This window comes from Biomphalaria glabrata, chromosome 18, assembly GCF_947242115.1.
Source record: "Biomphalaria glabrata chromosome 18, xgBioGlab47.1, whole genome shotgun sequence".
Lineage (NCBI taxonomy): Eukaryota > Metazoa > Mollusca > Gastropoda > Planorbidae > Biomphalaria > Biomphalaria glabrata.
Genome location: NC_074728.1, coordinates 18,262,823 through 18,280,964, shown reverse-complemented (window position 1 = coordinate 18,280,964; position 18,142 = coordinate 18,262,823).

The window sequence follows — 18,142 nt, the reverse complement described above, 5'->3', positions numbered from 1 at the left end:
TTCAGTTCTGGCAACATTGAATTTCAGTTCTGGCAACATAGAAGTTCACTTCTGGCAACATTTAAGTTCAGTTCTGGCAACATTGAAATTCAGTTCTGGCAACATTGAAGTTCAGTTCTGGCAACATTGAAGTTCAGTTCTGGCAACATTGAATTTCAGTTCTGGCAACATTGAAGTTCACTTCTGGCAACATTTAAGTTCAGTTCTGGCAACATTGAAGTTCAGTTCTGGCAACATTTAAGTTCGGTTCTGGCAACATTGAAGTTCCGTTCTGAAAACATTAAAGTTCACTTCTGGCAACATCGAAGTTCAGTTTTGGCAACACCCCCAATGATTAAATAAAAAACAATAGACCTAACTAAAGAACTAATTATATTTCTAGAATTCTTATTATAAAATAGAAGAAATTGATACGTGCCGGGGAACAAAAAGTTCTTTTTCATCAGAAGACGTTCCAGAACGTCCTAAACACCTTGTTCTTCTGTTGTTGTTCTACTGTTGTTGTTCTTCTGTTGTTGTTCTACTGTTGTTGTTCTTTTGTTGTTGTTTTTCTGTTGTTGTTCTTCTGTTGTTCTTTTGTTGTTGTTGTTCTGTTGTTGTTCTTCTGTTGTTGTTGTTCTGTTGTTGTTCTTCTGTTGTTCTTTTGTTGTTGCTGTTCTGTTGTTGTTGTTCTATTGTTGTTGTTCTGTTGTTCTCCTGTTGGTGTTCTTCTGTTGTTGTTGTTTTTTTATCTGATCTAACTTGAAGATGTCCAATAGCAGTAATGAAGAGTATCCTGTTGCCATGGCGCATATCCACCCAACTCTGCTGGAGTTCTTCATGACCTTGAACCTCGTCGTCTTGGCCGAGATGATCGGCTACGGCGGCATCGTGGCCAACATCATCAACATTCTGAACTTCAAGAAACAAGGCCTCCAGGACAGCGTCAACGTCACGCTCACCGCTCTGGCGGTCAGCGACTTCGGCGCTCTCTTCTGCCAATCGCTGATCAACCTTCTCTTTAGCCCTTTCTGGAAAAACGTGGAACTCCCTTTCTACTCTTCTTCGATATTCGCCATGCTCTTTTTCTATCCCCACGGCTACTTCATCCGAGTCAGCGGGTTCATAACAACGTTTGCCGCCTTTGAAAGATGTCTTTGCGTGGTCTTTCCTCTGAAGGTGAAGTCCATAATAACCAAAGATGTCGCTGTTGCTGTGAACGTACTGATTTTTATCATTTTGCTGTTATACCTGTTTCCTGAATATTATGTGAGCTATCCAGATTGGATCTATATCCCAGCTTTCAATCGAAGCGTCCTTACAATATTCTACAGAGACAACGCTGAGTACATTTTGACAGTGACAAACATCGTGAACGACCTCTTCGTTCCATACATAACATTCTTTGTTCTCATCATCTGTACGGCCGTTATAGTCTATAAGCTGAAGGCGAAAGCCAAGTGGAGAAGATCCATTTCAGGGGGAGTGAAATCTTCGGGGCTGTCCAAGGTGGAGCTGTCCAGCAAGGATAAAAAAGCGGTGGTGATGCTGACCGTAGTCTCTGTCATCTTCATTATCTGCCTCACGCCTCAGTGTGTATTAATGACTGTGATAGGCGTTAAGCAGGAACTCAAAGTAGAAGGCCCCCTGTGGGACATATCATTATTAATCTACTCGTTTACATCTCTGCTGGAGACTGTCAACTGTAGCGTGACTATCATTGTCTATTATAATATGAGTACTAAATACAGAGAGACGATTCAAGCCTGGTTTCCAATATGTCTAACGTTGAAAAAATATTTGGTGTGAAAAAGGTGTTCTTAATATTACTTTGATAGATTTGCTCATTTATATCTCTACTGGAGACGATCAACTGTAAGTCTAGATTCATTGTATATTACAACTTGCCGGATATTTTCCGCGGCCTACGGGCCTTAGTTTGGGTACTCTAGTGGATTGGATTTAGATCTATGTTCTTAGATAACGTTCCTTTCAAGTTTTCTTCTCTTGCGACGAAAATAAAAGTAGATTGCAAAAATGGGTTTACCCATTAAGTAAATACCTTCATATCAAATATAAAATATTGTGAAAACGGGTTTACCAGATTTGTTAAAAGAATTTCTTTAATATGTATAGATAAATTTAGCTATTTTTTATATTTATTTTTGGGGACTCCCGGTTATAGGAGGGACATTAAATATACACTACGTCTCCGCCATGATCCAGGGAACTTTTATGCTAAGTTTTATCAAGATTGGTCAAACGGTTTCTATGCGGGACATGCATACATACAAACGCCTTACTTTCTGTTTTATATATTAGATATGAATTCTAAACACGAGAGACGATACAAGCTTGGTTTCCAATATGCCTAGAGTTTAAACAAAAAGTAAATAAAAGTGTTTTATATATCTCTTAAATATTGGAAATAAGAACAGTTGCTTAGATTCTGTATCAAAATCTCATATAAATTCTCAATTTAAAGTTTATATCAATCATGACCTGTAATGATCACAACGTATTTTAGCTTGTTTTAATTGTCCTGTAATGTTCCACTGGAATTTCCAGCTACAATAGCGTGTCCAGTTTTGTAGCCTAGAAGTTTAGGCTCAGAAAGAACTAGGTATCGCCAGGCACGTGAACAGCAATGTGGTGCCAAGATCTAAGTTCATTGGACGACTGGTGTGATAGTTATTTACTATATAAAACTGTAATATTAGAGGAAAGATTTATTCCATTAAGTGTGAGAAGTGAAAGATTGTCGCAGTTAGTTTTGGTATAGAGTTTAATGGTAGCCTTTATTAAAATTGTACACAAACGGACCTCATTCACCAATTGTAAACAAACAACATTCAGCCACGTGATTCTCTATCTCTCTATTTAAATTAGGCCTACGTACTACACACAGGCTGTCACGTGGCAGTTTTTTTTCGTTTATTTATCAATATTACCACGTTGCTAAATGTTGTTTGTTTACGATTGGTGATTGAGGTCCATTGAGAGCGCCACGACCATGTCGTGCCCGTAATCCCTAAAAGGTTACTCTACCTTGAGAGACACCTTGTTACTTTTGGTCCTGAAAACTTCTTGTTTTTACGCTACTGGACAATCTTAGCCATATTGTTGGATCTATTCTGGGTAGAGTTCTTTGACCCCTGTTTAGGGTGTGATTTATTTCATATTGATATAATTTTTATGCAGATTCTTTAGTATTTATAGTTTTAGATTAGATGTTAGTTTTGTGTTTTAATTCTATAGGGTTTATGTATTAACGTTACTTATTTCAACATTGGGTTTATTTTGTCGGTGCTGGGAGTACCCATGACAGTGTAATCATTGATGACTTCTAGAAGCTTATGACAGTCCTTGATTGCCATTGTTAAAGTTGATGTTATTTTGATAGTTTCTGACGTATCTTGCTACAGTGAAGAATCTTTGGTGCAAGTTGTGGAAAAGTAGATGTTGTTAAGTCAGTGGCGTCACTAGGGAGAGCGAGTCGAACCAGAGGGTGACACTCAAGTGGAAAAAATGCACTTTTCCAAAATGCAATTTTTAAAAATAAATATTACTGACTCGAATGTCTCTCACGGTTCAATATTAATGTGTCCCAACCCTTCATAATTTAATTTATTTGACTTGTAAAATTCCTACAATGAAAAAAATAGTGCTCTGTAGACGACAGGAGAAAGTTTCTTAAGCTCAGAAATGTAGAAAACTGCTTGGCTTCCGCGGCTTCACCCAGGACGACACTGAGTGAGCTTAATGCCCCCCACCAAACATCGTATCTGACCAGTTTAGTGGCGAACGTATCATTTGAAGCGTGTCATTTGAAGTACATGGTTGCAGGCTCTCTCCACAGAAATCATTCTAAGGCGACTTTCACTGCAACTTTCCAGCGAGTGCCCACGAAATCCCGGACTTCTAAAAAGGTGCGACGTCATGTATGACCTGGACGGCCTTGTCTGCTTTTTTTTTTTTATTGTTTCCTCTTTTCGACTTTCATATTAAGGCTGACTTTGCTCAACGTGACCCTAGTTACACCACTAGTTAAGTCACTGTCGGTGTCTTGTCGGTGTTGTTATAGAAAATCATAAATGGTCTTGACCTCTATCAGCAAGTAACTGGCTGATCCATGAATCAAAATCAGACAACAATGTGAGGCCTAACTTTTTTTGTTTGACAAGTTTCATCTTGTAGCCCAAACCTCCTTCTGGCTGGTAGGGGAGGGAAGTGGGGTAGGATTTGAGCTAGGGAGCATCACATACTAAACGTCTTGGTGTGGCACATTCATATGAAAATAATTTATCTCAAATTTCCTATTTCAATATCAATAGGAGCTTTCGATGCTAAATCAAATCTTATAAATTACAGATGCTCCATCAAATGAGATTGAAGTCCTATAGGTATGTATGACCTCTGTTAACGAATGCCTACCCCGGATATTAGGAATAAACTACCGACTTTTTATGGGAGAGATCTAGACAAATGCCCATAGCAACTCTGTAATGTCATTGGTTTTACTGTCTGATTCAGGCAATCAAATCAATTCTTTATTGGAATGTTTTGTATACTGTATGTTTAATGTCCATTACAACAAATTCAGGATATAGAAGTATTAAGAAAAAAATGTTTTATAAATATAAAGATTGTTTGTGGCTATTTCTTAAACGAAAATACACCATTCAAGAACACAATTTCTTTTACTTTAAAAAAAATATAACGGTCAAACCAGAGTTTTCCTCATGTGACCAACGACTAAAAAAATAATGTTTTTCTCAGCAATGCACATTACTGTTAAATTTCCAAGAAAATAGAGCGGTTCCACCCACCCACTTTCCACATTCCAGGTTCGATGAAGTTCTGACTTGAATAGAGACATTGTAAAACAAGAAACAAGATACAACAGTAACATTAGATACACCCCTCTTAAGCTGTCAAACACAGGGTCTAAGACAGCGGTTCTCAACCTTTTTAGCTCGGCGACCCCTTTTTTCAATCCCTCACTTTATTCGCGACACCCATCAGTAAATTATTTCTGTTTATAAGTATGATGTTAGAAAATTATAATTTGGAGGCCTAATCATCCAATTACAAATCAATGAAATCATTTCTTTATGAGGTGTATTTAGTTACATTTGTATTTCCTATTCACATTCCACACACATGTGTCAATTTTCTGTATTTAGACTTCATAACAAACAGGCTGTTTCGAGAAATAAATATATTATTGCATTTGGAAGAAGAAGGTGTAACACAGACAAATCAGCACATGACTGCAAACGTTTGATCCAGATTTGTGTAATTAAAGAGAAAAATCTCACTGTTAAACTATTTCAGTCTTCTAAAAATCTTTAACTTTGACTTTCATTGGATTTCTGGCCAGTGCAAATGGGATGTTGAGTAAATTTGGAAAGTAGGAGGAAATTTTTTCTACATCAGGGGTGGGCAACCTTTTTCTACTGAAGGGCCGCATTAACAAAGATTGGGGACTGAGGGGGGCGTATAAATATAGATTTTATTTTATTTTTGCACCCCAATTTGGGAATTACAACAAGAGTTAGCGATTTCTTGAACTAATTTTACGAAACATTTTTTTATATTTTGCTATTGTCTTTTTACATCTTAACATACTATGGCATTTCATCACATCACAGATGTACAGTAGTACTTATTATGAAGTATATAACTGTTTACCCTTGTGCATAGTGTTCCAGAAACGTCAAACTAACTTACTAGTTGTTGTTTTTCTTGTGACTGCTGTCATATGCAGTCAATCAGCATCGACCTGTTCTAACACTTGATAATTTTTCAAAAAAAAAAAAGCTTGATGAATGTAGTTCCAATTAATGTTTAAGTTTTTAAAGTGTGGATATACAGCTTCTGGCCCCCATGAAGCTCCCGCGAAAGAACTGGCTGGAGCTTCTCTTTCAGGTCATAATTTGCTAGGTGGTATGTCATCTGGAGCTGAGTCAGCTTCTGCATTAAATGGTGAGCTGTTGGTATTGAAAACTGGTTCCAAGTTCTTGACGTCTTAAAATTTGCTTTCAAATTCCACGATCCTTTCACTAGAAATAGTTTCACCTTTCAGCTAATGAAAATAACAAAACCTGTTTTCACTTGCTAGCCTCAAGAAATGGAATAGCTTTTTTTGAAAAGATTTAACATGCACATGCATTTCATGCGCAAACAACACATTTCAATAATCTTGATGATAAACATGAAGTCATGTCTTCCACTCTTCATTAGAAATATTAGTAACAAAGTCACAGTCAATGTACTTCAAGGAACCAAACAATTTCTTCATTGAGATCCCATATTCTTCTAATGTTAGGCTAGCGGATAATACTGTGTTACAGAACATCAAAATGTTTTGTTTCCAAGCCTTCAAGTATTTTTCGGAACTGCCAGTCAGGGCCGGCCTTAGGGAATTTAATGCCCTAGGCAAAGTAAAATTTGTGGCCCCAAATAAAATAGAAAAATAAGAATAAACAGCGAAAAAAAATTATGCAATTTATTAAAAGCCTAGTCTACTCTAGTCTACTTCAACAATAACATTGAGGACAAGATTCGCTTTTTCTTCACTAACATAATGAAATGCTCACTCCGTGCGAGGACCCCAACAATTACAGGCCATATGCAGATGCATAGTTTGCTTATGCCTTAAGTGGCCTTTTGTCAAACATAAACACATTTGATTGTAACCTACGAATGTGATGTATGTCATTAAATGCAGCTTTATGTACTTTTTCATGTTATGAGTTTATGGTTGAAATATTGTTATTTACTTTATTCAAAAGCCAGTTTTTCTCAGTCAAGCACGGGCTGCATCAGTTATTACCCTTAGCATCTTGTATAAGGAAAGTCAACAATTTCAACACCTTCATAGCATTGAATAAAAACTGGTGTTTGTGTCTTTTGACTGAATGTTTTGAAATATTGCTTTAAGAATAATCTTCGCTTACATTCAACTTTTTTAGAATAACGTTTAAAGACAATGTTCCTTTAGCCTCTTCATTGTAAGTGATTAGAACCAAAAGTTTCAATCATTTCTATTTATGTTTACAATTATTTATTTGTAATATATTTGCATTTTTATATGTGTAATGTGTGGGCACACCAGATTTATTTAGGTGTCCGCGGGCCGCATAAAACACTTCGGCGGGCCGCATGAGGCCTGCGTGACGTAATTTGCCCATCCCTGGTTTCCTACATGTGTTCTTTCACAGAAATTATCATTTTATCTGCTTGCCAGTTATTTCTCTCATAGAGAGCAGATAAGGCTGGACCTGGTTGGAAGCATCTAAATATTATTTTCGTTACAAATGACATACTGTTGTTTTTTTTCTGCTTAAACTAATGGGGCAGACAGAGGAAACAGTGGTGCATATTTTACAAGTGTCCAAGAGCTGAGGAAAGACAACTAAAGGGTCAAAGAACTCGCTTTGAGGCACTATGTTCAACGCACTGGCGGATCCAGAACTTTTGAGTGGGGGGGGGGGGGCGATTTTTTTCCAAACCCTAACCCTCATGTCCAGTAAACCCTAACCCTATGCATAAACGTGCATATATATATATATATATACATATATATATATATATATATATATAAATATATATATATATATATATATATATATATATATATATATATATATTGTAATAACTTAAGTGAGGCAACTCAACGAGGACATTGACGTTTATTTACACGGAGACATGACAAACACAAAGGACATCTGCCTTGAGCACAGCATCTCCATATTGGCTCTCTACTTGGGCGGAAATCGTTAGTCTCTTATGTCAACATCCGACTTGTCTAGTCACAGATAGTGCGCACCTTCTTTCTGCACTATCTTGGATGGCGGTGCGCATGGCAAAGTCATAACATTGCCCCCGTCTTAGCACTTTTCGTCCCGAAAAGAAACACTGCAGCTGAGGTTTGACAGTTCAGGTGGAGGTCGATCAGTCGGAGCCACAGGCGGCAGGGAGCGTGTTCCCCACGAAGCCATCCGCATTGTTTTCCTCAAGTGCCGCTTTCTCTTTCTCCAGTTGACCAGGCTGTTGTTGCGACGATGACGTGGCCGTTTGACACACAAAGAGAGTGTCGAGCACTGTTTTCTTCAGCACAGCCGTTGATCGGACAAGCTGTCTCAGCAGACCTTCCAGACAGACGCCTCTCAAGGGAGCTGCAGGTTCACATGCAGCCACGTTGCAAACAAAGTCCAATGCACCGCAGTCATCCTCAGACAACAGTCTCACGTCCAGAATACAGGTCTCTTCAGTTTCAAGTGGAAAATGTCTTCCTCTTGACGGCTCAGATTTAGAGTGGTCCGATTGACATTCATCTATGCCAATGTCGATGATTATGGTAGAAGTACATATGCCCTGTTAGTGGTTTTCTTGGCATCTAAATTCTATGTGTGATGCGCCGCAAGTACAAATCATGGTAAACTTCTGGATGCAGTTGTCGAGCTTCGAATTTCCTTCGTAGGCACCGGCAGATAGGCAGAGGTCTTTAAAGTCCACAGCAACAGGCTCGAACGCAGACCCAACGTTGTCTTGATCTGTCCGGCTCATTGAGGTATTGGTAACAGGTACAACAGGAACAAACGCTTCAGGCACATAACAGACTTCAGTTAAGGTACTGGTAACAGGTACAACAGGAACAAACGCTTCAGGCACGTAACAGTCCCCAGTTTCTTCATTTGTCTCTTTCCGTTCGACTCGGTGCATCCCGTTGAGATCATCACAGCAATCGCCATCACGTTTCTCGTCTTGAAAGTCACAACCACAAGACTTGCCCACAACACAGACACAGACGGCGCTCCAATTCCCAGCGTCTCCGTCACCACTGTTTGTGCAACCACAGTCTTGACCACGCAACTTCTTTACCAACGAGTCTACAGGCAATTGCTCCTTTATCAACGAGTCTACTCCTTCTTTCAGCTGAGACACCATTTTATCTACCTTGTTCCCCATACTGTTCATTTGTTCACACATTGCATCAATACCTTCATTTATCTTGCCAATAAGCTCATAAATCTCCGGTTCAATTTCAAATAGGTAGGTCTCCGGATCTTCGTCTTCATCAATTAGGGCTTGCCGGAGACGAGCTGTAAGCACCTCCTTGCTACCGCCAAGCTTCAGGCGTCTGTAACGAAGTTCCTGCCTTAGCTCTTTAACTAAGAGCTGGTCTAGTTGTTTCAAAGATGCCATTGTCCTAGAATCCTACCTCCTCTCGTTGAGTCGCCTATGATCCCACTTCTGAGACCAATGTAATAACTTAAGGGAGGCAACTCAACGAGACATATAGACGTTTATTTACACGGAGACATGACAAACACAAAGGACATCTGCCTTGAGCACAGCATCTCCATATTGGCTCTCTACTTGGGCGGAAATCGTTAGTCTCTTATGTCAACATCCGACTTGTCTAGTCACAGATAGTGCGCACCTTCTTTCTGCACTATCTTCGATGGCGGTGCGCATGGCAAAGTCATAACAATATATATATATATATATATATGAGAATTTTTAAAAAGCAGCATTTCTCAACCTTTGGTGAAAAACAAAACAACTGGGGCATCGCTATATGGTTTTCAAGTGGGGTTCGGGGCGAAGCCCCGACGACAAAATCGTTTTCTTGCTTTTTTTCACTGCAGAAAAGTATTCTCCTGACATTTACAGCTCAATATTCATCAATGGAGTTCGGGGCGAAGCCCCGCCGCCAAAAGCGTTTTCTTGCATTCTTCACTGTAGAAACGCATTCTCCTGACATCTACAACTCATTATTTATCAATGGAGTTCGGGGCGAAGCCCCGACGACAAAAGTGTTTTCTTGCTTTTTTCGCTGCAGAAAAGTATTCTCCTGAAATTTACAGCTCATTATCCATGAGTGGAGTTCGGGGCGACGCCAAAAGTGTTTTCTTGCATTATTCATTGCAGTAACGCATTCTCCTGACATCTACAACTCATTATTCATCCATGGAGTTCGGGGCGAAGCCCCGCCGCCAAAGAGTTTTCTTGCATACTTCACAGAAGAAAGGTATTCTCCTGACCTAAAACTCATTATTCATACTACTAAAAAAGGACCTTTTGAATAATGTTGTACTTATAATATTCTAATATGAATTTATAGGCCCTTAATACATTGCAAAAAATCCGATTTGTTCCTTGAAAAGATAAGATACCCCACATATTTAGATTTTGGCTTTGAGGATCTCCGCCGAAAAAAAAAATATTCGATAAATTATATTCAATAAAATCAAAGTATAAATTGTGAGTTATAGTCCCAAATTTATTTAACTATAAAAATATCAGATTGAATAAAGGTTAGAAAAAGGCGACTATGAAAAAATGATTTGGGTTTAGAACTCATCTCAATCGTGACTCTTATACTGAAAAATTTCGTTTGAATTCTACTTTTTTGAATGCAAAGTCTTTCTTAAAATAGTTATGATAAATTCATGTGAAATTACATAAACTCTGTCTGGAAATGGGAGGGGCGGTAGAGTGAAAACGATTAATCCTCGCTCCTTTAATAATTTCTGCTAAAGATTGCATTTGGCATTAAAGAATAGGGGTGTGGCGACTCGATGTAAGAATTTAATTTATAGTATATATAAATTATATTAGTGACAGATGTTTTTGTTTTGTAATTTCCTAACTGTAATACAAAAAGAAAAAGTATTGGTTTGTCCGATGGGGGAAAGGCGATTGCATGAATCGCCCCTCCCACCTGGTACAACCCTTTTTCATTTAAATTTTACTAATAAAATTTGAGATTAGAGTGTGGTACGACATAATATACAATGAGTTGAAATATCAATATGTAGTTTATATTATATAGATATTCAACTAATTTTGTTCACAAACTATGATTCTCCACAAAAATAGGACCGCCCCCCCCCCCACTCAGAGGGCTAGAGTGGGGAGGGCAGTACATGCAATTTCCCCCTCCCCCAACCTCACCGAAACGGCCAAGATACAAGAAGGCGAGCGACATAATATAAATCTATATATTAATTCAACTAATTTTGTTCACAAATTATGATTTCTACATTAAAGTAGGACCGCCCCCCCCCTCAAAAGGTTTAGGTGGGAAGGGCAGTAGAGATAAATTGGCAAACAGGGAACGACATAATACAAAGATCGGTTAAAATATCAATAACAAGTTTTAATCACATAGATATGTAATTAATTCTGTTAGCAAGCTGTGATTTCTACAAAGAAATTGGACCGCCCCCCCACTCGAAAGTTTATGGGGGGGGGGGGGCGGGATTGATACCATCGCCCCCTTCCGATCCCACCAAATCGGCCAACATACTAGAGGGGGGGGGCGAAATAATCTAAAAATAGGTTGAAATATAAATAATTAGTATATATTATTAACATAAGTAATGAATTCGTATACAAATTGTGTGAATTCTATACTAAAATTCGTCCGCCTCCCCCCTTCGGGGGGGGGGGGGTCGGCCGAGTGGGGGGGGGGGGGCGATCGCCCCTACCGCCCCCCCCCCCTGGATCCGCCAGTGGTTCAACGAGAGTTTCTTACCAGAGCACTACGGAGGTCCATGCTTTCCTCCCCTGCTTCCAGTTGGAGTTCATCCAAGGTTCATGTTGTCCAATGCGTTATGGATTTGTAAACAGAGCTAACATTAAAATTCAAATTTATGGATGCCTTATTCAACCTTTTCTAATAACATTACAAATATAAACATTTAACATCCATAAATATAGAGCCGATGAAATGATCACACTTCATACTAAATTAATAGAAGTGCGTAGGTAAAGCAGACGATCCATTGATTCGTATCGCTGTAGGCCTACATCGTCTGTCATTTCTTACCCAGTGTTGTGCATTTCTTCCCAAGATGTTTTCAGTGACAGAGCTTATAACTTTTATGCTATTATTATTATTATTATAGCTTTTATATAGCTCTACTTTCATGCTTATAGCATGCTCAGAGCGCTTTTGGTCCAATCTCATTTGTGGACCAGTGGGGGGGGGGGGGTATCTAGAAGTTGGTTTTCCGTGCTGCCTTTAGGCGCTCAGTAAACACAACTCTGCTCGAGTCGGGTGTCGAACCTCGAGCCCCCTTCTTGGCCTCTCGACCACGCTTCCCACTATAACGGGGATTATATAACAAAATGCATATAGTCGATATGAATCAGGTCCAGAGAAGGAGTAGAGTCCGCGTTTATTAGAAAAAAAAGGCTCCTTCAGAAGATAAGTTATTAGCGGCAAGATCATAAGTCTTTTAATCGTTCTTATCTCTCAAAATATTTCCATTACCTCCCCCAACGCATGACCCTGATCATTACAATAAACTGCGCATTATAATATTGACATCCCTTACATCAAACAGAAACTATTTCAAACTAAATACAAACCTTGCATTACCACACATCTACTTATATATATATATATATATATTAGGGGTGCACCGGATGGTAGCTCCGGCTCCGGCTCCTGACGAATATTCGGCCTTTTTTCACTATTCTGCTCCGTTCGAATATCACTACCGGATAGTTCGCCGAATAGTAAAAAGTACACCTTGTACCTATTTAATATGCATAATGTAGACCTCGATCCATTAATGTCTGTTATAGAATGTATTACAAGGAGTGTAAATATAAATAGAAATGAAATTTTACATTATAAATGCGCTTTACATACAGAGCAGTAATGGCTGGCACATTTTTTTCTTTTTTTCTTTACCTTTGAGTGGGTTAGTTAACATGTTATGCTGTTATATTCCTTGATTCTGTCACGATGACCAGACGTCTGTCTAGCTATGCGGGTATATCTCCAGAGGTAGAGATGAACAACTTCCACCACCTTTTTATTTCTTCAGTCCATCACATTGAGTTTATTGATAAACAGTTGACCACAAGTCAAATACGATGGACGAAAGTTTAATTGTCAGCATATTGACACTCTCTAAAGTCACACCTTACGAGGGAACTAGGGGGGGGGGTGGACTTCAAGCCACACCTCTACACTTTTAACAAGGTATATCTCCAGAAGTAGAGATGAACAACTCCCACCCCCATCTATTTGTTTAGTCCATCACATTGAGCTCATTGATCAGTGACGTAGCTAGGGTATATGATGCCCAGTGCGGCAGCCTCACGAAATAAAACAGCAAAATGACTTTTTTTTCGACCTAATGTGTATTTATTGTTAAATAATTGCTAATTTGCACACACAAAAAATTACAACAAGAAACTGCACAAATCTTAGCTGCTTTCACGCTGGTAAAATTGAAATCTATTTTTCCCCAACAATTGCCACATTAGTATGTCGCAAATTTTTTCAGCGTTGATGGCCATTAAGTAATGACCAGATTGAGTCTGAAAAAACTTTGCTCGCACAGAGCATCACTTACCACAATTGTCAGAAATATGAAAATTAAGACAATATTACAGCTGAATCATCTACCCGATATCTTGTTTATTAAAACTCTCAAACTAAAACTAAAAGATCTCAAACAGGTCCTTGTTTCAGAAGTTCAAATGCTTCTGAAGAAACTGAGACAAACCTTTCTCTCTTTCGCTCCAGATGAAATTCTTTTTTGTCAATGTCGCTATGAACGCTATCGAGATGGATTTCGATCTGAGTATTCAATAGTTGGGATGGCGACAAAAAATCATATTTACTTACCACATCATGATAAATCTCATATCTGGTTATTATTTCTTAAACTATCCCGTCTAAGGAAGAATAGATTTCCATCCTTAACTCTTCCTTGTGTGTTAATACAGAATTTTCACTTTTTTCTGGTATCTTGTGTCTAACACGTCTTTGAAGTTCTATGTTAATAACCAAATCTGAGCACATGCATTCTGTAAAGGTAACACTGGCTTCAGCGATGATCAGTATCATTGTACCAGTTTTTAATATGAATGTTTTTTTAAAGTATGTATGTTTCTGGGTGATCTGTGCTACTTTGGTTTAGAAAATTATTCACATGGTAAATGGTATTTAGATTTTGTTTTGCTTAACTTTAATAGGAACTTGAGGCCATTGTTAAATAGATTTAACAATATTTATTTTGTTAAAGAATAAAGGAAGTTTTTCAATTAAAAAAAAAGAATATTTGTAATATTTACGTTTAGGTGCGTAGTCTCGAATTGACAATCTCTTTTTTAAGGTAGACTTACGCGTCCTTGATTCAGTTAATACAGGGGCCAAAAGCCAAAGTTGGTAGGTGAAAAAATGAAGACTGCATAGCAACTCTTCTACTAGATCTGAAACAGGCGAATTGTTTCAGGTCTAGTAGAAAAGTTTTCATCTGTTCTAGTCAATGTCTCTAGAATTTCTATAATTTTTAAAATGAATTCATAAATATCTTAACGACTTCTCCTCTAACGCCTCAGAGTGTTTTTACCCAGCGATTAAGGCTAGTTTCAGTTATTTTGTTGAGGACGTCCTACCAGTGTGCGGAAGTCTATGAAAAGGTGTGTAAACGGTCCAGTGTACCGAAAAATGTTACTGAATACATTTCAGCTTCAGCCCGAATGTCAGCCAAATTCGGAGAATGGTTCGAGCAGATAATGAATTAAGATGATGTCAATGAAAGACTACAGAGTTTGTACCCCATCAGTATCCATGACAACGTAACCTCAACATTAAAAAAAAATTGATCCAGTTTTGTGTCAGATGAACTGTCAAAAAAAATATTTGGCTCATTATTACCCAATATTACAATACGTTCGTTAAGTATTTGTGGAGACATGTAATATTTGGTCTGGAACTCATCTTGGTTCGGAGCACATGTTCTCTCAGAAGTAGATAGAACTTGGATGGTAATTTCACAAACTCCTAGAAATGACCTAGATTTTGTCTTTGTCATTCTTCTTCAACTTGTTCGCTATGCCCAATTAAGTGCAAGATTCTGCTATTTTAGAGTCTAAGGCATTTATTTATAAGCTCTAGATCTAGATGAAATCAGCGTACTGAAAAATGAACTAACAAAATGTGCCCCAGAAGAAAGTGGGCGTGTAAAAGTGCGTTGAGTTTTAAACAAATCTAGCAAACTAAATTCAACCTGGTTTTAACAGCTTACGTTTAATTTAAAAAAGAACAAAAGTAGCAAGGTAAATTAATTTCTAGATGACATTACAAATTCAGTAGTTTGTCTTTGCTCATGTATGCACAATGCGTGGATTTTATTGTGAAAATGTATCCTTAGTTTGATGCCCGCACCACTTGATGCCCCGTGCGGCCCGCACCACTTGCACATGGCTAGCTACGCCACTGTCATTGATAGACAAGTGACCACTAGTCAGATACGATTTACGATGGACGTATGCACTTTCTAGAGGTCACACGAGGGAACTGAGTTTGTTTACTTGGTAGTAAATCTCAATCACGTGGCTACAGGACTACAGGCCACACCTCTACACGAGTACCGAGTTTGCTTACTTGGATATAAATCTCAATTAGTAAGCTGGACTAAAGACCACACCGAAGCAGGACGTTTTGGCGCCAGCCGTTTTGGCGACGGGACGTTTTGGCGCGATATACATTATGTACGTTTATTGTATTAATTCTTTTAAAAGAATTATTCATATCTATGTTTTGCATGAGTGTTTGTGTTAACACATTTTTCACGTACTAAATGTAAATGTGTGTTTGTTTTTCACATCATTTTCTTTAATAAACATTTTGGCTTGTGTATGTGTGTTTATTAAGAGGCACACTTTTATTTTCAAAAAGTTTTTTAAGATATTAGAGGTTTTTAGTTAGAAATATAATAGAATAAAATGGCGAAAGTTTTTCTAGTCTGTCTGCGTACTGGATAAAATGATTAGTGAATGGTCCAAACTACGCGAGCTTATAAAGACGTAAGAGCGAAGAGATTGAAAGAGAGGGGTAGACTTTCGGCCGCTCTCGGAATTAAAGATTAAGGATTATAAATTCGCACCTAGGGATGTCAAGTGGACTGCTAGAAACAGATTATCGTCTTACGCGTGAGAGAGGGAGGGGTGGAGGAAAGAGTATATACAAGGAGTGAAATTTGAGCAGAAGAGAGAGGGCGGGATAGGTGTCACATGTAATGACCATTCCCAAGGAGATGATCGCCAGACGCATGACGCCAACGACCAGTGTTCGGTGCTGGTCTTGTCTTCATTTGTTTAACTATCCTGCGTCAATGCGAGATGTGTCACCCAAATCACCCCAACCCAATTTCTCAAAATATATCTTTACAAAGTATCTTAGTGTCGTGAATTTGTTTCTATCTATTGTCGCCCCTAGTGTTTGTTTACATTTGGGGATTCACGTTAGAGTTTGTACTGACCACATTCCGTGTCTTGATCTTTACTATGTGTGGAGTGATTGTCGTCATTCAGCGTAATAAAGCTTTAGATGTTAACATGGTTTTTGTTATATTAAAGTGTGACACTTAGCTAATTCGTATATTACACTAATGTCAAATAAAAAGATCTTTTGGAAAGAAATCCAAAAATGTCATCCAGTGCGATTAGCAGAACTCACATATAGCATGTCATTACCATTCAGGAATCTGACTTATTATAGGCCTATATTCATGAAATAAGCAAAACCTTTATAATTAAAAAAAAAAAAATTCGCTGAACGGTGTGATAATTTATACTATACATACAGTATTATGGTAGAGTGAAATAAACATTATTATAAAAGTTACGTGCTTATTAAATTATCGTCAAATGATATCTCGCGCCAAAACGTCCCGTCGCCAAAACGGCTCGCGCCAAAACGGCGGGGCCAAAACGGCGGGGCCAAAACGGCGGCGCCAAAACGTCACGTACCGAGACCACACACCTAAACGAGTGACCTTTTGCTACACAGAACAAAAACCGCGAGATTTCATTGCCCAGTTAACCAGTAACTAATTATTTTGTAAGTCGAACTAAAATTATATAGACTTAATAAAACTGTCACTATTCTAGCCTGTAAAAAAAAAAGTACAAGACTAAGATTTGTGTATATTAGCGTAAAAGACATAGTACCTTCACAAAAAAAGCATATATACATAGCCTCACCTTCACCTATCTATTAGTCTGTTGGACCATTGGGGGCACCCAAACAAGATTTGTCGATCATCTTTCTCTATTCCTCTCTGTCTCTTGCCCTGGTAAGAGCCTCTTCTAATGGCAGGCCCGTCCGTACTTTTATGTTGTCTTTGCATCGCTTTCTCTGTCTGCCTATTTTTCTTTTTCCTGGTACTCTTCCCTGAAGGAAGATCTCAGCGAGCCTCGAGGGTTTTAGTTGTTTTGTTTTTTTCTTACAATAGTTAACAGATCATATTGGGGTTTAATCGCTTAAGGACGTACCCTCCAAAAACTCAAAAATATATATTTCTTTGGACTAAAATATGTATATTTAATATTTAAAAAAATAATAATTATATTTACAAGTACTTTATTTGTTTCTGTAAAAGTAGGGCATGCTTTTAGATGTAAGTATTAAAGAATAAGTATCTTTATTAATAAATAAATTTGTATTAAACTTTCGAGAAAATTTAGGGCCCCAACAAAAACCATGCCTGAGGCCTCCACCTACCTAACTCCAGTCCTGCTTAAACATATTACTGTAATTTTTTAACCATTTACAATAATGTAATGTTTTTACTTATTCAATGTTGGACGTATATAAATATAATTAAAATAAAATGTTTTTTTGTCATGGAAAGATAAATCTTCGAGCCCCATTCGCTTAACAGTACGTCATAGAGGGTCCTAGGACACCTAAAGATGTGTCGCCTTTAAGTCTATTGATCTCTACTTAGAGAAAAGGTCAAGGCCTTGTTAAACTTCAGACACGATAATTACATAGGTGGCGCTGTACAATTATTTATCCCGAGTCACGAACTGCTTTGTCTGTACTAATAATCATTAAGACATAATGTGTGCATGTCAAATATCACAGTCAGTGCTTGCTCTTTCTGTCAGTTGTTCAGTTCTTACAACTATTTTTTTTTTTGAAAAGGTATAATTCACTGGCACGACCCTTTCACAAATATGTTTGTATAAAATCACTTATTATTCCCTATGAGTCACATCTTCAAACTTTCTTTATTTTAGTAATTTTGGATTATAATTAAGACTAAGAAAATTGTACATTTTTTAATCAAAGTAATTTATCAATGTTAGCAGATTTATGAAAGTTATCCACTAA